The sequence below is a fragment of the Capricornis sumatraensis genome, chromosome 6, assembly GCF_032405125.1.
Source record: "Capricornis sumatraensis isolate serow.1 chromosome 6, serow.2, whole genome shotgun sequence".
NCBI lineage: Eukaryota > Metazoa > Chordata > Mammalia > Artiodactyla > Bovidae > Capricornis > Capricornis sumatraensis.
The window spans coordinates 119,508,706-119,530,808 of record NC_091074.1 but is presented as its reverse complement, the minus strand read 5'-3'; the positions used below and the strand labels follow the sequence as shown (position 1 = coordinate 119,530,808).

Sequence of the window (22,103 nt, the reverse complement as noted above, 5' to 3'; positions counted from 1 at the left end):
GCAGCTTCTGAGGTCTAACTGTAAGGGTCGGAATCTGGAAAGGGTTTCTAGGTGAGGAGGCAGTCAGGAGACGGGCCTTCAGCAGAGGGTGACCTCAGTCACATTGAAGTCTGGAAACACAAAGGCAAGTACTTAATCCTAAGCACGGAGGCAGCACAGTGACCGGGCCGAAGCTCAGGTCTTGTGGCGAGTGCAAAGCAGAGACTGGAGTGCGAACCAGCTTCTCCCTGCCTCTGCTGCCCGGGATCTTAATCACCAGCGCTTGCTGATGCCGAACGGTGCAAATCTACAGGTGAAGCTCTTGCTGGCCTTCAGTTTACTGTGCTTCACAGAGACTACATTTTTCACAAACTGAAGGTCTGTGGCTATCTTTGAGCAAATGCTCTTGTGACATCATGTTTCCAATAGCATTTGCTTACTCTATGTTTCTGGATCACATTTTGGGAACTCTCGCCATAGTTTGTTTAAACTTGTCCATGATTATTGCATTTGTTATGGTGATTGGTCATCGGTCATCTATGCTGTTACCTCTACGACTAGCTGAAGGCTCGGACGATGGGTAGCTTTTAGCAATGAAGTGTTTTTGCATTAAGGTATGTACCTTGTTTTTGAGACGGAATGCTGTTGCAGGCCACAGCGCAGTGTCCACATGGCTTTCACGTGTGCTGGAGAACCAGAAATTTTGTATGACTTGCTTTATCGTGATATTCACTTTACTGTGGTGATCCGGAATGGAAACCTCAATATCTCTGAGTTATGCCTGTATTTGCTAAATGAAAAAATGTTCCAGAAGAATGGTCCCCAAGCCTTCTAACAGCACAGTTAGGCTTTTGATAACCAGCCTCAGATGTTCCCCAAAGAAAGGCTGGTGGAAATACGAACTGCTACAACCTTTCAAGGGTGGAAATTTGGCAAAATGTAGCAAAAGCTGTAAATTTGTCGTTTTTGAATCAACAACTCCATTTCCTGGGCTCTGTTTTAGAAAACAATGAGAGAGGAATAATTTATGTGCTAGAATGTTCATTGCAACACTGTTTATCTGCAGCCTGAATGCCTAATAACAGAAGATGTGAAGTGAATCACTCACATCACAGATACAATAATAGAGAATAACAAAAAAATCAGGTCAGCATTTATCATTTTAATAATAAAAATGTGAAAATTTTTTTTACAAATAAAATTCATTATTTTCTTTAATCCCCCAGACTATTAGAACGAAAGATTTTAGATAAACATGCATTTATCCACTTAGATATACTTTTAAAACTCTTTAAAAATTAAATTTAGAGTACTAAATAACATGAAAAAATATTTATGCTATAACATTTGGGAAAAAATGCAAAAAGTCAGAATAGAAAATTACAAATGTGGTATGACCACAGTTCTGTCAGGAGTAAAAGAAAATGTGCTGAAAATATTAGGAAGGAAATGCACCCAAATGTTAATACTGATTATCTTGTGTTGGCAGAATTATGGACAGTTCTTATTTTTTATACTATTTTTATTTTCTACATTTTCTATCATAGTTACTATGTTTTTATAAAAAGGAAAAAAAGTCACTGGAGAAGGGGGGAAAAAAAAGACATATCCTATGGGTATCCCACCCACGCCACTCTGCCACTCCTCCAAAATTAACCAGCATTTACTGAGTACCCACCAAGAGCCCAGCCCCGCCACAGCCACTACAGAAGGAAAGCTCAGGGCCAAGCCCCGCCCTGCAGGCTCACATAGACCATATATATATATTCTTTGTTTGACAAATAAGCTGGGATCAAACGATATCCTTGCTGAAGTTGGAAAGAAGGCTGTTTGCTTAACCAGTTCAGCAGAACAAATAAATCCACTCCCACCGGTGCGGAACCTTCATCCCAGCTCCCTGAGAAGCTCCATGGCTCAGACTGCCTCTGGAGTCCCCCTTGGGAAGAGCACGTTTTAGGGACACGTTGCCGCCAATGAAGAAAACTGTTAATCCCGAGTCCAAGCATCGAATGCAAGAGGTGCAGAGACAGAACTGCCCTGAGACAGAACCGCAAGGCACCAGGAAGCAGCAGGATGGGGGGCCTGGGGACCCTGGGCATGAGCGCTCACATCTCCAGACCTCAGTTTCCTCATCTGTAAAATGGGGCCCATAACAACCTCAGGGCTACTGTGAGGCTCAAAAAAGAGAAAGGAAGGCATTTCATTTCTCTGGGCTGAGCCTCAGTTTCCTTATCTGTAAAATGGAGTAAATATCTCCTCCCTAGTAGAACTGTTAAAAAGATTAAACAAGGTGGTAAAGATGAAAAGAGAACACAGACAGTAAGAATGCCACCGACAGGGGTCCTCACCCTTACTGCCTGTAGAGCAGGGAATGGGATACACGCAGGAATCCTAGGCCTCAACTGCCTTATCTGCAAAATGGGCAACCAACTGAATCCACAAAGACCCAATTTATGAACAGTAGCCGAATCTCCAGCTGATGCTGGTGCAAGTCACTCAAACAAGGGTGACTGCTGTGGGCTCACTTCATGCTTAGAGACACGTGGTCCCCATGTCCCTGCAGTGAGCACAAAGCCCCCTGGCTCAGAGGCCGCCGGAACTAGGAGGCCGTGACATTATTCTGTCCACCCGCCTAACGCCAGGGGGACACGGGGCCAGCGGAAGGCATGGACTAGCTCAAGTCACCCAGTATTTTGCCAAGTGGCGAAACCAGAACTCCAGCCCAGGCCTTCTGCTGCCCAGCCTTGCCCATCACACCCACCGCTGCTCTCCGCCCTGCCCTTAAATTGCTGATGCGGTCCTGGGCAGGGCAGGGGAGAGCAGTCAGCGACAGCAGGGGGTTGGGGGTGGGGAGGAAAAGCCAGAGAGCAGCAGGAACCCAGCCTGCCTGCGGTCTCCAAACTCACAGACCACATCAGGCTGAAATATGACACACGCCCACTCGGTTGAAAGGGAGGAGATATTTTTACTTAACATCCCCCAGCTGCCTGAACACTGGTCTCTTTCTTTCCCTCCCCTACAAAGCACATAGCTCCTGGGACCAGGTTTTCCTTGCTTCTGCCAGCATTTTCTCAGGAAATAACCATGGGGAGGGGTGGGGCAGGGAGAGAGATGCTGCCCATTCTTCCTGGCTTGCTCAGAAAGCTTTCCTGAGCAGCGAATCCAACCGTGAAAGGAGGCTGGGCCCCCAGCTAACTCTCTGCGTGAACCTGGGCGAGTCTTTGTCCTCTCAGAGCCTGGATTTCCTGAAATGGAGGAGAGATGAGTCCTGTAGATAGTACAGAAAAGTGTGAGTTTGGAGAGTCCCTTGGACTGCAGGGCAATCCAACCAGTCCATCCTAAAGGAGAACAGTCCTGGGTGTTCATTGGAAGGACTGATGCTGAAGCTGAAACTCCAATACTTTGGCCACCTCATGAGAAGAGCTGACTCATTGGAAAAGACCCTGATGCTGGGAAAGATTGAGGGCAGGAGGAGAAGGGGACGACAGAGGATGAGATGGTTGGATGGCATCACTGACTCGATGGACATGGGTTTGGGTGGACTCCAGTAGTTGGTGATGGACAGGGAGGCCTGGCGTGCTGCAGTTCATGGAGTCGCAAAGAGTCGGACACAGCTGAGCGACTAAACTGAACTAACAGTCCCGAGAGGCCCCTCCAGGCCTTAACTCCCCACGCCATGCATACGGATTAGCACCCCACCTCACAGCCCCAGCAAAACTCCAGCAGTTCTCATAATGTCAGCACTAGACGGCTTCACCGGTAGAATATTTAAGGCAGTGATTAAGAGCTACAGCCCTCAGTCAGACCTCTGGAATCCTAGCACTGACACCTGACTGCCTCATAAGCCAAAGTACATTCCTTAGCCCCTCTGAGCCTCAGTTACCTCCTCTATAGAAGCAGATAACAGGACCTAACTCAGAGACATGATTGTGAAGAAGCAACAAAGTAATTAATGCCCCAGCGCTTGGTTTACTAAAAGGTAGCTTTTTATCATGGAGACCAACATCTCCCCATTTCACAGAGGACACTGAGGCCCTGTGAGCCAGGACTTGCCCAGAGTCACTCAAAAAAACTCAGATTACAGCTCCGCTCCTAAGTCAGTGCATCTAACTTCTCTCAGTTCTGCCATCTCTAATAACTAATATACACACTCAGAGACTGTAGATATGGGCTGTAAAGTTCCCTTGAAGAAAACCAGAGACCAGTGCCCAGCAAGGGATGACAGACTATGCAGAAATCATCTCTGTGACCTGACAGCTTCTCATCAGAGACCCAAAAGGCCGACACGAAGTGGGGAGAAGTGACCCTTTGGCACTGGGTAGCTAAGAAGCGTGAAGGCATCCAGTCTTCAGCTCTTGCTTGTGACAGTTCTGCAGAACTGCACACACAGCTGTTAACAGGGGCCACCTCTGGGGCAAGAAGGGGGTTAGAGGGCTGAGGCTTACTCTACTGTTGAATCTTGGCTTGAATTTTTTTTTAGAGTTTATTTTCAATTGGAGGATAACTGCTTTACAATATTGTGTTGTTTTTTTGCCATACATCAGCATGTATCACCCATAGGTACACGCATGCCCCTCCCTCCAGAACTTCCCTTCCACCTCCCACCCCATCCCACTCCTCCAGGTTGTCACAGAGCCCCAGATCTGACCTCCCTTGTCATACAGCAAGGCTTGACTCTTTAACAATATTTCTTTGCTTTAAAAGTAAAACTCAATACTGAAAATCTCAGAATAACTTGGCAACCTTGTCCAATAGCTACAAGCCCACTGCTTGCTTTTAGATAAAATTTGCTGCCAGTTCTGACGGGTTCTTCCGCTGGGATTCCAGAACCTGCCACTCTGGTCTATCCCGTGGCCACTGGTCTGGTTCAGACCTGCACTCTCTTTCACTTGACCATCCAGATTCTAAGGAATCCCTGTACCTTCAGTGTGAAGTAAAGTGAAGTCTCTCAGTCGTGTCCGACTCTTTGCGATGCCATGGACTGTAGCCTACCAGGCTCTGAGGAGCCTCTCAGTCCATGGAATTTTCCAGGCAAGAGTACTGGAGTGGGTTGCCATTTCCTTCTCCAGGGGATCTCCCCAACCCAGGGATCAAACCCGGGCCTCCCGCACTGCAGGCAGACGCTTTATTGTCTGAGTCACCAGGGCAGCCCCTTCCAAAGCATCTGCTACAATCAGCCGCCGGATTACTAAGACTTTTGATCACTGCCCTCAGGCTAAAATCCGAGCCCTTAGTTTACGATCTTAGTTTATGATTTCTTGATTCTGGACTTCCCTGGTGGCTCAGACGGTAAAGCGTCTGTCTACAATGCGGGAGACCCGGGTTCCATCCCTGGGTCAGGGAGATCCGCTGGAGAAGGAAATGGCACCCCACTCCAGTACTCTTGCCTGGAAAATCCCATGGACAGAGGAGCCTGGTAGCCTACAGCCCATGGGGTCGCAAAGAGTCGGACACGACTGAGCGCCTTCACTTTCCTTTCCTTCCCTTTCCCTCTTGATTTGCAGTCTCAACTCCCGGCCCATCCACCTTTCCCTCATCCGCGTCCTCACCCTGCGGAGTGCTCAGAAAGCCTCAGTGCCTTTGCACGAGCTGTGCCTGCTTCTCACATGTCTTACTGCCCATCGCCTTATCTCCTGGGAAACTTTTACTCATTTCTGAGGTTTGGGTGGCCCGAACAGACTTAGCCACCCCTTTATAGGCTGAAGTTAATTCTCAGTATTGCAGCTTTGTTTCGACCACTATAGATGAGAAGCATCTTGAGGACAAATATCTTTGCCTTCCTCAAGGCTCCTGGGCCCTCACAGGGCCAGACACTGAGCACGGGCCCTGGAGAGCGCTGAATCAAGGGAGAAGGGAGGACGGAAACCCCTCCTGGGAGACGCCTGCTTTTCCAAATTCATGTCAGTCCCCAACAAAACAGACTATGGAAAATTCTGGAGTAAAGTTCCTTTCCCTGATTCACACGGTAACCTTTTTTGCTGCGAAACTCACCCGGGGGCCAATTCAAGCTCCCCCGGCTGTTTATGATTTCCCTGGCATTTATAAATAGTGAGGCCCCACAAAGGAAAACGGAGTTTCAGGGGAACTGGAACTGGAAGCTGACAGTTCCCCCTCCCAACCTTCCTCCTCCTTTCCAGGCCTCTTCCCCTTAATTAACATCCCCAAGAAACGCCAACCAGCACTCCAGAGTGTGAGTGTGTCTTGGAGGGGTGTGTGTGTGTCTGTGTGTGTGTGGGGGGTGTGTGTGGGGGGTGGGGGGGTGGGGTGTGTGTGTGTGTGGGGGGGTGTGTGTGGGGGGTGGGGGTGTGGGGGGGTATGGGTGCGTGTGTGGGTGGTTGTGGGTGGGTGTGTGTGTGGGTGTGTGAGGATGTGTGTGTGAGGATGTGTGTGTGGGATGTGGGTGTGGGTGTGAGGGTGTGTGTGGGGGGTGTGTGTGTTTGTGTGGGTGTGTGTGTGGGTGTGGGGGGGGTGTGTGTCTGTGTGCATGTGGGGGGTGTGGGTGTGTGTGTGGGGGGGTGTGTGTGGGGGGTGTGGGGTGTGTGTGGGGGGGGTGTGTGGGTGTGTGGGTGTGGGGTGTGTGTGTCTGTGTGCATGTGTGTGGGTGTGTGTGTGGGGGGGGTGTGTGTGGGGGGTGTGGGGTTTGTGTGTGGGGGTGTAGGGCTGTGTGTGTGTGTGTGTGTGGGGGTGTGTGTGTGGGGGTGTGTGAGGATGTGGGTGTGTGGGGTGTGTGTGTGTGTGTGTGTGTGTGCGTGTGAGTGTGTGCAGTGCTCAGTTTCTTAGTGAATGGAACTCGAGGCTCAAGAAGAGTCTAAAGCCCCAGGAGCTGGAAGTCAGCCAAGTGTGAGCGGCACTGGGGCCCAGGCCTGCCCCTTCCTCACTGCGTATCAGCCGCTCACCAACTCTCAGGGCCCAGCAGCTTCTCCACTGTGGCACCAGGCTGGTGAGAGTCCATCAAGCTGTCACTGTGAAGCGTGTTTCTGGTCAGAAACACGGTCCTGGGAGAGCAGGACCCGCAGGGTTAGCCTCAGAAAAGTCCCCAGAGGCCCTGGCTTCCAGACACAGCCGAAAAGCAGTCACCTCCACGGCACCCTGATTGTCCCCGGCTCTCCTGAGTTCCGAGTGTCATAAAGCTGTCCTCCCTGTTTTGAGTTAGATGTGAGGGCGGAATAAAGGGAGGTGGCTGGGTGTCTGAAGCGAAGCTCCCTGCAGCCCCGCCAGCCTCCTCGGCCCGGGGCCTTGCTTTCGGCCACTGCCGAGAGCAGCCGGGCTGCGCCGGGCCAGGGGACACGCAGTTATCAGATTCTGAGGCGTCTGGACCCAAGCAGAGATGGGGGCCCAGGGAGAAAGTCTGGTTCCAATCCCTGTGGTCACCTCGGAGAAGTTTCCGTGTGAGTCAGGGAAGGGCCGGCGCTCTGCAGGGCGGAGGGACGGACAGCGCCTACAGGTAGCAGAGGCCAGCCCATTCCAGACCAGTAAGAGGAAGAACTTTCTAACAGTCCTGGGCCCGGAAGGAGGTGGGGGTGGGGGGCTCCTCATCTGCAGGGGAGCGCAGGCAAAGGCATTAATCCTGGAGATGCGCGAGGCAGACTCCCCGGCGGAGCCGCCGCCCAGACCGCTGCAAGCCGGGGACCACCCCCCGGGCCCACGCACCCCACCGGCGCGAAGTGGGCCAAAGTCAGCTCGAGTGCACCACGGGGCCTGTGGGTGGAGGCCTGAACCCCCTCACTCCCCACCCGAGCCCCCCAACTCTCCCCGGCCCCCGGAAGACCCGCAAGGTGGGGGGCCCTTTTTCCGCGATGCCCCGGCTGCTGGGCCGAGCTCCAGGCGCGGGCGAGCTCGGCCCGCGCGAGGAGGGAGAAAGGACCCAGAAGCCCGGGATCCCCGGGCGCCCCGGGGTCGTGGTCGCCGCCCTCGCCTACCTGCGGCTGCGGCGCTGGCGACGGCGGCTGCTGGGTCCAGCTGTGCTCCGCTGGCTCCGGGCGGCGCGGCTGGGGCGCCGCGGGCGCGGGGCGGGGCGGGCAGGGCGCGGGCGGGGGCCGCCCTCGGGGCGGGGCCGCCGGGCGGGGCGGGGAGGAGCGCCGGCCCCGCCCACAGGCGGCCGGGAGGACGGCGACTCCGGCTCCGGACCCGCCTCGGTGTGCCGTTTGCCTAAGGAAAGGATCGAGGTCCTTGCTTGGCACGGGAGGAAACTGAGGCCCGGAGCGCCGCGGGGGGCTCGACAGGAGCCCGGGGAGAGGGGAGGAGACTCGGGGGGCGCCTGGAGCTGGGCTGGGGCCAAAGAGCTCCGTTCGGATGGGCAGCCTGCGGGGTGAGATTCAGCTCCGGGGGCGGTCGGGCTCCAGGAGGCAAAACCCTCAGAGGATGACCTGGGCAGTCCACAAAAGCAGAAGAGGAGGGTGGGCAGCAGCGAGAGACCCTGAAGGGAACAAAGGGGCAGAATGAGTCCCGGTTGCCTTCAAGAACGGGAAATACACGAAACCCCAAAGCGCAGCCCTGTCCTTAAAATGTTAAGCTGGGGCTTTGGAGTCAGACCACCTGGGCTTGACCCCCTGACCTCCTAGTCCTGAAACGTTCGGCAAGTGACCTAAGGTACCAAAGTGTCAATTTCCTTATCTGTAAAATGGGCATCATAATTTCGTCTTCATGCGTCTGTTGAGAAGACTTAATGAAAGAAAGTCTCTTAACACCATATCAAGTACTGTGAGTTCTCTGTAAATGGAAGGTTTTATTAGTGCGATGTGAAGTGAAGTCGCTCAGTCGTGTCCGACTCTTTGGGACCCCATGGACACCAGGCTCCTTCGTCCATGGGGTTTTCTAGGCAAGAGTACTGGAGTGGGTTGCCATTTCCTTCTCCAGGGAATCTTCCTGACCCAGGGATCAAACCCAGGTCTCCCGCATTGTAGACAGATGCTTTACCGTCTGAGCCACCAGGGAAGGTGGTATTACTGTGATGGAAGATTTTATTTTAGGTGACAGAGCAAATCCACATTGTCAAAAAGATGAATGCAAGGTCACTTCTAAACAAATGTAGTATTTTATTTATCGTAATAGCATCTCTTGCATTTGAGAGAGAGCCATTTAGGAAGGATAAGGGATTCCCAGGTGGTGCAGTGGTAAAGAATCCACCTGCCAATGCAGGAGACATAAGAGACACAGATTTGATCCCTGGGTGGGGAAGATCCCCTGGAGAAGGGAATGGCACCCCGCTCCAGCATTCTTGCAGGGAAAATCCGATGCACAGAGGAGCCAGGCAGGCCCCAGTCCATGGAGTCACAAGAGTCAGACACGACTGAGCGACTGAGCAGGCATGCATTCACAGTGGAGCAGGGCGTAGAACTGGAGAAGGCAATGGCACCCCACTCCAGTACACTTGCCTGGAAAATCCCATGGATGGAGGAGCCTGGCAGGCTGCAGTCCATGGGGTCGCTGAGAGTCGGACTTGACTGAAGCAACTTAGCAGCAGCAGCAGGGCAGAGAACAGCCTCTAACAGTCTTGGTGCATGTGAGAGTTCCCCGTCTCCTGCAGCTGCTCTGTGACTCCAAGCTGGGAGACCCACATTACAAGAGATGAGACCAGAGGACTGAGGTGTCCATTCTCAGCCTAGGTGCTGGGAGCAGCCCCATGTTCAGCTGAGTAAATCTCCCTCCAGCACAAGAGAAAATATACGAAGTCAATAACTGCTGGGTGCTTGGAATCAGACAGAAAATCTGGTGTTATTTAAGTAGCAAAGAGGCTAAGAGCACAGCACTCAGTTCAGTTCAGTCACTCAGTCATGTCCCACTCTTTGAGACCCCGTGAATCGCAGCACGCCAGGCCTCCCTGTCCATCACCATCTCCCGGAGTTCACTCAGACTCACGTCCATTGAGTCAGTGATGCCATCCAGCCATCTCATCCTCGGTCGTCCCCTTCTCCTCCTGCCCCCAATCCCTCCCAGCATCAAAGTCTTTTCCAATGAGTCAACTCTTTGCATGAGGTGGCCAAAGTACTGGAGTTTCAGCTTCAGCATCATTCCTTCCAAAGAAATCCCAGGGCTGATCTCCCTCAGAATGGACTGGTTGGATCTCCTTGCAGTCCAAGGGATGCACAAGAGTCTTCTCCAACACCACAGCATCAATTCTTCGGCTCTCAGCCTTCTTCACAGTCCAACTCTCACATCCACACATGACTACTGGAAAAACCATAGCCTTGACAAATGGACCTTAGTCGGCAAAGTAATGTTTCTGCTTTTGAATATGCTATCTAGGTTGGTCATAACTTTTCTTCCAAGGAGTAAGCGTCTTTTAATTTCATGGCTGCAGTCACCATCTGCAGTGATTTTGGAGCCCCCCAAAATAAAGTCTGACACTGTTTCCACTGTTTCTCCATCTATTTCCCATGGAGTGATGGGACCGGATGCCATGATCTTAGTTTTCTAAATGTTGAGCTTTAAGCCAACTTTTTCACTAACCTGTTTCACTTTCATCAAGAGGCTTTTTAGCTCCTCTTCACTTTCTGCCATAAGGGTGGTGTCATCTGCATATCTGAGCTTATTGATGTTTCTCCACCAGTCTGTTGTTCCATGTCCAGTTCTAACTGTTGCTTCCTGGCCTGCATTCCCATCTCTTTTAGAATTTTCCACAGTTTATTGTGATCCACACAGTCAAAGGCTTTGGCATAGTCAATAAAGCAGAAATAGATGTTTTTCTGGAACTCTCTTGCTTTTTCCATGATCCAGCGGATATTGGCAATTTGATCTCTTCCTGGTTTTTCCTAGTTTCAGCCAGGGAAGCCACAGGACCTGGAGATTCCCAGCCAGGTTCTTCTCCTTCCACAACCGTTTTCTACATCTCTAGTGATGACAGGGATCTGATTTAGGTCATACCTGAATGGTCTAGTGGTTTTCCCTACTTTCTTCAATTTAAGTCTGAATTTGGTAATAAGGAGTTCTTGATCTGAGCCACAGTCAGCTCCTGGTCTTGTTTCTGTTGACTGTATAGAGCTTCTCCATCTTTGGCTGCATAGAATATAATCAATCTGATTTTGGTGTTGGCCATCTGGTGATGTCCATGTGTAGAGTCTTCTCTTGTGTTGTTGGAAGAGGGTGTTTGCTATGACCAGTGCATTTTCTTGGCAAAACTCCATTAGTCTTTGCCCTGCTTCATTCCATATTCCAAGGCCAAATTTGCCTGTTACTCCAGGTGTTTCTTGACTTCCTACTTTTGCATTCCAGTCCCCTATAATGAAAAGGACATTTTTTGGGGGTGTTAGTTCTAAAAGGCCTTGTAGGTCTTCATAGAACCATTCAAATTCAGCTTCTTCAGTGTTACTGGTTGGGGCATAGGCGTGGATTACTGTGATACTGAATGGTTTGTCTTGGAAACGAACAGAGATCATTCTGTCATTTTTGAGATTGCATCCAAGTACTGTATTTCGGACTCTTTTGTTGACCATGATGGCTACTCCATTTCTTCTCAGGGATTCCTGCCCACAGTAGTAGATATAATGGTCATCTGAGTTAAATTCACCCATTCCAGTCCATTTTAGTTCGCTGATTCCGAGAATGTCGACATTCTCTCTTGCCATCTCCTGTTTGACCACTTCCAATTTGCCTTGATTCATGGACCTGACATTCCAGGTTCCTATGCAATATTGCTCTTTACAGCATCTGACCTTGCTTCTATCACCAGTCACATCCACAACTGGGTATTATTGTTGCTTTGGCTCCATCCCTTCATTGTTTCTGGAGTTATTTCTCCACTGATCTCCAGTAGCATATTGGGCACCTACTGACCTGGGGAGTTCCTCTCTCAGTATCCTATCATTTTGCCTTTTCATACTGTTCATGAGGTTCTCAAGGCAAGAATACTGAAGTGGTTTACCATTCCCTTCTCCAGTGGACCACATTCTGTCAGGTATGACCGAAATAAAATCCCTTATGATTATACAGTGGAAGTGAGAAATAGATTTAAGGGACTAGATCTGATTGATATAGTGCCTGATGAACTATGGATAGAGGTTCATGACATTGTACAGGAGGCAAGGATCAAGACCATTCCCATGGAAAAGAAACACAAAAAAAGCAAAATGCCTCTCTGAGGAGGCCTTACAAATAGCTGTGAAAAGAAGAGAAGTGAAAAGGAAAGATATAAGCATCTGAATGCAGAGTTCCAAAGAATAGCAAGAAGAGAGAAGAAAGCCTTCCTCAGCGATCAATGCGAAGAAATAGAGGAAAACAACCGAATGGGAAAGACTAGAGATCTCTTCAAGAAAATTAGAGATACCAAGGGAACATTTCATGTAAAGATGGGCTCGATAAAGGACAGAAATGGTATGGGCCTAACAGAAGCAGAAGATATTAAGAAGAGGTGGCAAGAATACACAGGACAACTGTACAAAAAAGATCTTCACAACCAAGATGATCACGATGGTGTGATCACTCATCTAGAGCCAGACATTCTGGAATGTGAAGTCAAGTGGGCCTTAGAACACATCACTACGAACAAAGCTGGTGGAGGTGATGGAATTCCAGTTGAGCTATTTCAAGTCTTAAAAGATGATGCTGTGAAAGTGCTGCACTCAATATACCAGCAAATTTGGAAAACTCAGCAGGGGCCAAAGGACTGAAAAAGGTCACTTTTCATTCTAATCCCAAAGAAAGGCAATGCCAAAGAATGCTCAAACTACTGCACAATTGCACTCATCTCACACACTAGTAAAGTAATGCTCAAAATTCTCCGAGCCAGGCTTCAGCAATACGTGAACCTTGAACTTCCTAATGTTCAAGCTGGTTTTAGAAAAGGCAGAGGAACTAGAGATCAAATTGCCAACATCCACTGGATCATGGAAAAAACAAGAGAGTTCCAGAAAAATATCTGTTTCTGCTTTACTGACTATGCCAAAGCCTTTGACTGTGTGGAAACAGTTTCCACAAGAAACTGTGGAAAATTCTGAAAGAGATGGGAATACCAGACCACCTGACCTGCCTCTTGAGAAACCTGTATGCAGGTCAGGAAGCAACAGTTAGAACTGGACATGGAACAACAGACTGATTCCAAATAGAAAGAGGAGGAAGTCAAGGCTGTATATTGTCACTGCTTATTTAAATTCTATGCAGAGTACATCATGAGCAATGCTGGGCTGGAAGAAGCACAGGCTGGAATCAAAATTGCCAGGAGAAATCTCAATAACCTCAGATATGCAGATGACACCACCCTTTTGGCAGAAAGTGAAGAACTAAAGAGCCTCTTGATGAAAGTGAAAGAGGAGAGTGAAAAAGTTGGCTTAAAGCTCAACATTCAGAAAACTAAGATCATGGCATCTGGTCCCATTACTTCATGGGAAATAGATGTGGAAACAGTGTCAGATTTTATTTTTTTGGGCTCCAAAATCACTGCAGATGGTAATTGCAGCCATGAAATTAAAAGACGCTTACTCCTTGGAAAGAAAGTTATGACCAACCTAGACAGCATATTGAAAAGCAGAGACATTACTTTTCTAACAAAGGTCCATCTAGTCAAGGCTATGGTTTTTCCTGTGGCCATGTATGGATGTGAGAGTTGGACTGTGAAGAAGGCTGAGCTCTGAAGAACTGATGCTTTTGAACTGTAGCATTGGAGAAGACTGTTGCGAGTCCCTTGGACTGCAAGGAGATCCAACCAGTCCATTCTGAAGGAGATCAGTCCTGGGTGTTCATTGGAAGGACTGATGCTAAAGCTGAAACTCCAGTACTTTGGCCACCTCATGCAAAGAGTTGACTCATTGGAAACTACCATGATGCTGGGAGGGATTAGGGGCAGGAGGAAAAGGGGACGACAGAGGATGAGATGGCTGGATGGCATCACTGACTCGATGGACATGAGTTTGAGTGAACTCCGGGAGTTGATGATGCACAGGAGGCCTGGCGTGCTGCAATTCATGGGGTCGCAAAGAGCCGGACACGACTGAGCGACTGAACTGAACTGAACTGAGTGATGATAGGAACCATTTCTTGAGCGCTTGGGCCATGCTCTCGGCTTCCCGAATGCTCCCAACCTTCATCCTCACCTCCTTGCCTGCTTGATCTGCCCCCTTCCCCACACACCCCCGCACACTCCCCATCCCCCACACACACTCCCCTGCACACTCCCTGCATACTCCCCGCACCTTCTCCTACCCGAGGCAGGCATCAGGGGTGCCATTTTCAGAGGAGGAACCCCGGGCACCAGGAGGGTTAAGCAGCTCTCCTGCGTTCACACAGGTGACACCGAGCACAGCTGGGTGCTTGGCCCCCGCTCTGCTTAGCGTCCTGGGTCACACTCTGCTGCTCTGGCTGGCTTGGGAAACTGTCTAATTCCACCTCCTGGGAGAACTGAGCAAGGCGCCTCCACTCACCGCAGGACTTCTGCTCTCTCACTCCACCCCTGCCTGCTTTTTCTGGAGGCAGCCTGTGGGACAGGTTGGGGAGAAAGGCATAAACACAGACTATTCTGTTCTCAGCTCTCTGATTACAGCCCCTGGCACCCACATGACCTGGAATTATCTAACGTGTCATTTCCAACCCCAGCAACTTTTCTTGGGCAGAGAGAGAAACCTCTGAATCTGTGTGTCCAGAGAACTGGAAGATACGACTTTGGGAGGAAGGCCACATCCGGGACATCTAGTCCCACCCCTCATTGTAGAAGCGGAGAAGTCAAGCCAAGAATGCAGAGAGGCTTGCCCGCAGAACCCTCTGATGGCTCCTCTTGGTACTGGAGAAGCCCGTTCATCTAGGCTCTCACTGGGGATAATTTAGAATAATGATTATGACAGCAGTAGAGACAGCCAACACGACATCAGAGGGCCGAGCAAATCCGCCACACTTTGCTCTATGCACATCAGTGGGGCGACGGGCATGTCACACCTAATCGGGGTGTACCTCGGCCTGACCCCTCAGTCAGGGTCAGGTCTGCCTGGCGTGGATGTATAGACACCCTCTCTTGTTGTCTTTTTCTCATTTCTTTCTAGACTCCTTTTGTACTCCTTTTTGTACACTACCCCATCGGTCTAGGGGTCAGTAGGATTGTGTGCCCCGTATCTCACCTTCAGAGTGAATGTCTTCTTGTTCTCGCTGACATGATTCTCCTCTCACGGAAGCACTTTGACGTCTTTTGTCAGAAGACCACTTCTTTCCTGGGAGTGAGGCTGGGGGAGACAGAAGCCACACCCAGGCCGTGCAGTAGACAACGTGAGGTGCCCGTTCCCTCTTCTGAGAATGCCTTTCCCCACCCACAGGGGTGGCCCTCACTTGGCACTCATGACTTCATTTGGACTCCAAGCCCACTCCAAACACGGTGGCAGCGTTAGGGGTGGACGCCGCCGCCGAGCCAGACTACCCGAGTGCGGAACTACAGTTTGGACCAGAGCAGTCATGGTTAATTAACTGGGCCTGTGAGGACCAGTCACGTGTGAAGGCCAACTTATTAAGACAAGAGTTTTTCAAATATAATTTTACTTATGTTTAGTGTGCTGGGCCTTCCGCTGCCGCCTGGGCTTTGCTCTGCTTGCAACGCGAGGGCTTCTCATGTGCAGGCTTCTCTGGCTGCGGAGCACCGTCTCTAGGGTGCTCCCGTTCCAGGAGCCGCCACTGTGCAGGCTTCTCTGGCTGCGGAGCACCGTCTCTAGGGTGCTCCCGCTCCAGGAGCCACGGCTCCTCGGCTCTGAGAGCTCAGGCTCAGTGGCTGTGGCACATGGACTTAGTTGCTCTGCAGCGTGAGGGATCTTCCTGGACCAGGGATTGAACCTGTGTTTCCTTCACTGACAGGCAGACTCTTCACCACTGAGCCACCAGGGAAGCCCAAGACAACTGTTTTTTGAGCAGTGAAAGCCTTGCATCAGGTTCCTAGAAGCAAAGCCCAGGTGGAGATTTTGTGCAAAGGAAGAATTGAAGAAGTGCTCTCAGGAGATCCTGGAACGTCCCAAAGTCCCCAGGGCAGGGATGCAGCCGGACCTCGGGGTCAGACTGGCAGCATGGCCTGAGTGCTAAGGAAACCCAGCCAGGACCGTCACTTCGTCATTTGGATCTCCCCATCTGCTTCGCTGCTCTGCATCACATCAGAAAGGAATCTCTGCCTTCCACAAAATGACTTTTACCAGCAGTGAGCTGGACTCGTTGTCTGTGGCCCACATGCCAACTTGGGTCAGATGCCTACCCTTTATCCAGCTGACTCTAGCCAGAGTGGTGGGGTCAAACCGCCCTAGACTGGCCGCTCCCACTGTAACCTGTGGACGGAGGGGAAGCCAGGCAGAGTGAACAGCTTCCCTCGGGGGAAGGCCGTGAAGAGTAAGAATGGAGGCAGAAATGGGATGGCATCCTTCGCTAAGGGAAGATGTGCAGGCTGGGAGAAACCAAGGCTGGAGAAAGGGAGGAGTCTGTTTTGCTTCAGCCTGGGTGCTTCTGGTGGCGTGCTGGAGCCAGCCTGAACTGGCTTACAAGAGCTGCTTGTTAAGTTTCCAGGAACTTTTACAGCTAGCTGTTAAACACACTCTTCAATAAAAATTAATGTTTATATGCTTATTATTAAAAAAATCATGCAGGTGATAATGTCTCGGAAGCTGTCACAGCCTGATTAGGTTCCTCTACTGTGACCTATAGGCTCCCTTGATAGCTCAGTGGTAAAGAATCTGCCTGCCCTGCAGGAAACCAGGGTTCCGTCCCCTGCTGGTTCGATCCCTGGGTTGGGAAGATCCCCTGGAGAAGGAACTGCCAAACCACTCCAGTGTTCTTGCCCGGGAAATTCCCTGGTCAGAGGAGCATGGCGGGCTACGGTCCATGGAACCATGGAAGAGTCAGATACAACTTAGCAACTAAGCAACTAAGCTCTTAAGGCGTTTGTTTTTAGCTATTTATGGTGAAAATACTATTATAAATAGTGTGCTGTTCCCCATCGCTTCCCAGTTTCACCTTCAGTGATGTCATACTGGCAACCTGAAATAAACCTTGGTGGGGATAGAGACCAGAGCTTCCCCTCTTCCTGACTTGCCCCACCCCCAGTCCTACCCAGGAGCCTGTTTAGCATTTGGCAGCAGCCTGGGTTTCCCCCATCAAGTCTCTGCATCGAGACTGCCTGTCTATGAGCCTCTCCTGCTCACTGGCTGGGCGCTCGGTGGAGGGAAGAAGTGTGTTTGCTTGGTTTGTCAATATATACTCAGTGTCAAACAGTGCCTGGCACAGAGCTGGTGCTTAGCAAGTTTTTGCTAAATTAACTAATCGATAAATGAGGGAAACGAGAGTGAGTTGGGATGCGTCAGAAGGACTATAGCCCTCAGGAGAGGGCTGCACTTTGAATCTCAAGAGCTGCCAGCCCTAATGTCTTCTGAATGCCTTGAGGAGGAAGCTGTGTGTCTTACTATTTTAATGAGGAGTTAGAAGTGTGGGTGCCGTAAGGTCACTGTCAGCTCAGTCCTAACCCATAGTTTATACAGTCCCACATCGCTGGAATTTCTAAAAGGCCTGATTCTATAATTGTGCCCCATATATGCCAGCAAGATGTTGAACACCATGAGCTTCAGAGAGGATTCTACTTCTGATTCCCCCGCCATCCGGCCTCCCAGGTTGGATTTTCAAGGAAATTTCAAAAGCACCCAGATGCCCTTCTTTCTGCCATGCATGTCACTGCCATCTGCAGCTACAGATAGCTGGTCCTAAGACAGTAAGTAGCGCTTTCAACAACAAAAACTAGAATTGTAATTATAAGCACCACTTTTGGAATGCTTATTGGTCACTTTACTATTTCAAGTAAGTCTTGCAGCTACTTCCAAGTTAGGTATCATCTTCGATATTACAAATAAATAAACAGGCTCATGAATAATCCCAAGGAGATCAAACCAGTCCATCCTAAAGGAAGTCGACCCTGAATATTCATTGGAAGGACTGATGCTGAGACTGAAGCTCCAGTACTTTGGCCGCCTGATACGATATGAAGAGCTGGCACATTAGAAAAGACCCTGATGCCGGGAAAGACTGAAGGCAGAAGTCTCGAGAAGGGGAAGACAGAGGACGCGATGGTTGGATGGCATTACCAACTCGATGGACATGAGTTTGAGCAAGCTTTGGGAGCTGGTGATGGACAGGGGAGCCTGGCGTGCTGCAGTCCACGGGGCTGCAAAGAGTCGGACACGACTGAGCGGCTGAACAACAACAACAGGCTCAGAAAAGGGAAGGAACCCGATTCAGGTGCTGAGTGGCTGTCTGGGGTTTGAACGTAGGTCTGTCTCCAAAGTCCAGGCTCTTTCTACAGCCAAAGTGAAAGTAAGGGGAAGATAAAACCTTTTCCATGCCTCCTATTCATGGTCACGATTTTTTTTCTCTTCACCTTGACAACATTAGGGACTGAGGTTGGGCCCTTGCCTGTACATTTCATATAATGCTTTATATTTCTTTATGTGGAAAGTACCTGGAGTTAAGAAATGTAAGCCTGTTTTAAGAAAAATTGTAAACTGCTGTGCTATACAAATAAAAAGTAATTCATAAAACCCCTTCCACACACACACACACACACACACACAAACCAAAAAAAAAAAAAAACCCTCTGATACAGTGCTATTTTTGTATTCTTTTATTCTGGACCCACACAGGAAGTTCATGTTTTGGGGTTTTTTCCTTATTTATTATCTACTTACTGCTTTTCTGTGTACAAGCCCTGTCTGTGCCTTGGGCAATGGGCATAGAGATGAATCAGTCATAACTCAATATTTGCAGGGCCTGTGGCCAAGGAAACGGACAATTACAGCAGGGTGTTACAGGAACTAAGAAAGAGGAGGCTCAGGGCGGGGATGGGATCCAAGAAGACTTCAAAGGAGATGGGCTGGAGCTTGGAATATCCCGCTTTGTGCCTCAGCTTCTTTATTTGCTAACCGTCCACCTCAAAGGGTAGTGGGAAAATGAAGTGAAATTATCCATGTTAACTGTTAGCAGCAAGGCCTGGGGCATAGCAGGGGCTCTGTAAACAGAAGCTGGTATCATTATGGGAAGCCGACAGGTAATGCTTATATCTTTCCTTTTCACCTCTCTTCTTTTCACAGCTATTTGTAAGGCCTCCCCAGACAGCCATTTTGCTTTTTTTGCATTTCTTTCCCATGGGGATGGTCTTGATCCCTGTCTCCTGTACAATGTCACGAACCTCATTCCAGAGTTCATCAGGCACTCTATCTATCAGATCTAGGCCCTTAAATCTATTTCTCACTTCCACTGTATAATCATAAGGGATTTGATTTAGGTCATACCTGAATGGTCTAGTGGTTTTCCCTACTTTCTTCAATTTAAGTCTGAATTTGGTAATAAGGAGTTCATGATCTGAACCACAGTCAGCTCCTGGTCTTGTGTTTGCTGACTGTATAGAGCTTCTCCATCTTTGGCTGCATAGAATATAATCAATCTGATTTCGGTGTTGACCATCTGATGATGTCCATGTGTAGTCTTCTCTTGTGTTGTTGGAAGAGGGTGTTTGCTATGACCAGTGCATTTTCTTGGCAAAACTCTATTAGTCTTTGCCCTGCTTCATTCTGTACTCCAAGGCCAAATTTGCCTGTTACTGCAGGTGTTCCTTGACTTCCTACTTTTCCATTCCAGTCCCCTAGAATGAAAAGGACATCTTTTTTGGGTGTTAGTTCTAAAAGGTCTTGTGGGTCTTCATAAAACCGTTCAACTTCAGCTTCTTCAGCGTTGCTGGTTGGGGCATAGACTTGGATAACTGTGATATTGGATGGTTTGCCTTGGAGACGAACAGAGATCATTTTGTCGTTTTTGAGACTGCATCCAAGTACTGCATTTCGGACTCTTGTTGACTGTGATGGCTACTCCATTTCTTCTGAGGGATTCCTGCCTGCAATAGTAGATATAATGGTCGTCTGAGTTAAATTCACCCATTCCAGTCCATTTTAGTTCGCTGATTCCTAGAATGTCGACGTTCACCCTTGCCATCTCTTGTTTGATCACTTCCAATTTGCCTTGATTCATGGACCTGACATTCCAGGTTCCTATGCAATATTGCTCTTTACAGCATCAGATCTTGCTTCGGTCACCAGTCACATGCACAACTGGGTATTGTTTTTGCTTGGGTTCCATCCCTTCATTCTTTCTGGAGTTATTTCTCCACTGATCTCCAGTAGCATATTGGGCACCTACTGCCCTGGGGAGTTCCTCTCTCAGTATCCTATCATTTTGCCTTTTGATACTGTTCATGGGGTTCTCAAGGCAAGAATACTGAAGTGGCTTGCCATTCCCTTCTCCAGTGGACCACGTTCTGTCCACGTTCCGCTGGATCATGGAAAAAGCAAGAGAGTTCCAGAAATCCATCTATTTCTGCTTCATTGACTATGCCAAAGCCTTTGACTGCATGGATCACAATAAACTGTGGAAAATTCTGAAAGAGATGGGAATACCAGACCACCTGACCTGCCTCTTGAGAAATCTGTATGCAGGCCAGGAAGCAACAGTTAGAACTGGACATGGAACAACAGACTGGTTCCAAATAGGAAAAGGAGTATATCAAGGCTGTATATTGTCACCCTGCTTATTTAACTTCTATGCAGAGTACATCATGAGAAACGCTAGACTGGAAGAAACACAAGCTGGAATCAAGATTTCTGGGAGAAACATCAATAACCTCAGATATGCAGATGACACCACCCTTATGGCAGAAAGTGAAGAGGAGTTAAAAAGCCTCTTGATGAAAGTGAAAGAGGAGAGTGAAAAAGTTGGCTTAAAGCTCAACATTCAGAAAACGAAAATCATGGCATCCAGTCCCATCACTTCATGGGAAATAGATGGGAAAACAGTGGAAACAGTGTCAGACTTTATTTTTTGGGGGGCTGCAAAATCACTGCAGATGGTGACTGCAGCCATGAAATTAAAAGACGCTTACTCCTTGGAAGGAAAGTTATGACCAACCTAGATAGCATATTCAAAAGCAGAGACATTACTTTGCTGACTAAGGTCCATCTAGTCAAGGCTATGGTTTTTCCTGTGGTCATGTATGGATGTGAGAGTTGCACTGTGAAGAAGGCTGAGTGCTGAAGAATTGATACTTTTGAACTGTGGTGCTGGAGAAGACTCTTGAGAGTCCCCTGGACTGCAAGGAGATCCAACCAGTCCATTCTGAAGGCGATCAACCCTGGGATTTCTTTGGGGAATGATGCTGAAGCTGAAACTCCAGTACTTTGGCCACCTCATGAGAAGAGTTGACTCATTGGAAAAGACTCTGATGCTGGGAGGGATTGGGGGCAGGAGGAGAAGGGGACGACCGAGGATGAGATGGCTGGATGGCATCACGGACTTGATGGACGCGAGTCTGAGTGAACTCTGGGAGATGGTGATGAACTGGGGGGTCGCAAAAAGTCGAACACGACTGAGCGACTGAACTGAACTGAACAGGTAATGACGTGGAGGAGCTAAGATGGGTGAGCTGTGCCAATGTGTCTGGAATGCGAGGTACCGGACTGAATTATGAAAGATGATGCCAGATGGCAAGAGGACAAACCGTCGCAGGTTCCTGTTCTGGGCATTGTCTCCTTCAAATCTGACAGCAGCTCCTCTGGCTGGAACTATTTTCACTCCCAGTTCACAGATGGATAAACTGAGGCTCAGAGAAGTGAAGCTCCTCATTTACATTGCACCGCTGGGAAATGGCAGGACCAGGACGAGAATCCAGATTTCATTCCCAAGCCACTGCTTCCCAGGGGCGTCTGAGAGCAGGCCAGGCTGAAGGACGGGGCAGCGGGAAGCTGGCTCTCCTGCCATGGAGCCCCACCGCGGTAGCCGGATGAAGGAGTTTCTGCAGAGGGGCGCAGGGGCCTGCTTGCCTCGCTGCCCTTGATGGCCAGGGATTTAGCAGAAGAGCTGGCTTTTGTTCTCGATGAATCAGCCCTGCTGTTTCTGAAAGCCCAGCCCCACTCCTCTGGGCTCAGTGGACCAGAAGGCATTCAGCTGTCCCTGCAGGTCACCAGTGGGGTGGGGCAGGCAGCGCTGGGTGCCCTGGACTGCCCGTTTACAGAGAGTTATAACATCGCTGCCCGGAACAATGGGCTTTTCAGAGGCTGGGCTGCATCTTGGGTTGCAAGTCGTGGTAGAAACACAAGCAGGCCATCAATGCATTACCTTCTTTGGGCTGAGAGGAAGTAAAACACAAC

General features: G+C 49.6%; 1 protein-coding gene across 1 annotated transcript in view; it reads right to left on the bottom strand.

Moving 5' to 3' along the window:
* Nucleotides 1-7,954, bottom strand: part of GSN (gelsolin) — a 60,422-nt gene extending 52,468 nt beyond the window's left edge. Inside the window, exon 1 of the mRNA XM_068974156.1 lies at nt 7,899-7,954. The gene's annotated coding sequence lies outside the window, so the exon portion shown is untranslated. The remainder of the gene's footprint in view (nt 1-7,898) is intronic.
* Between the last annotated feature and the right edge of the window lie 14,149 nt (nt 7,955-22,103).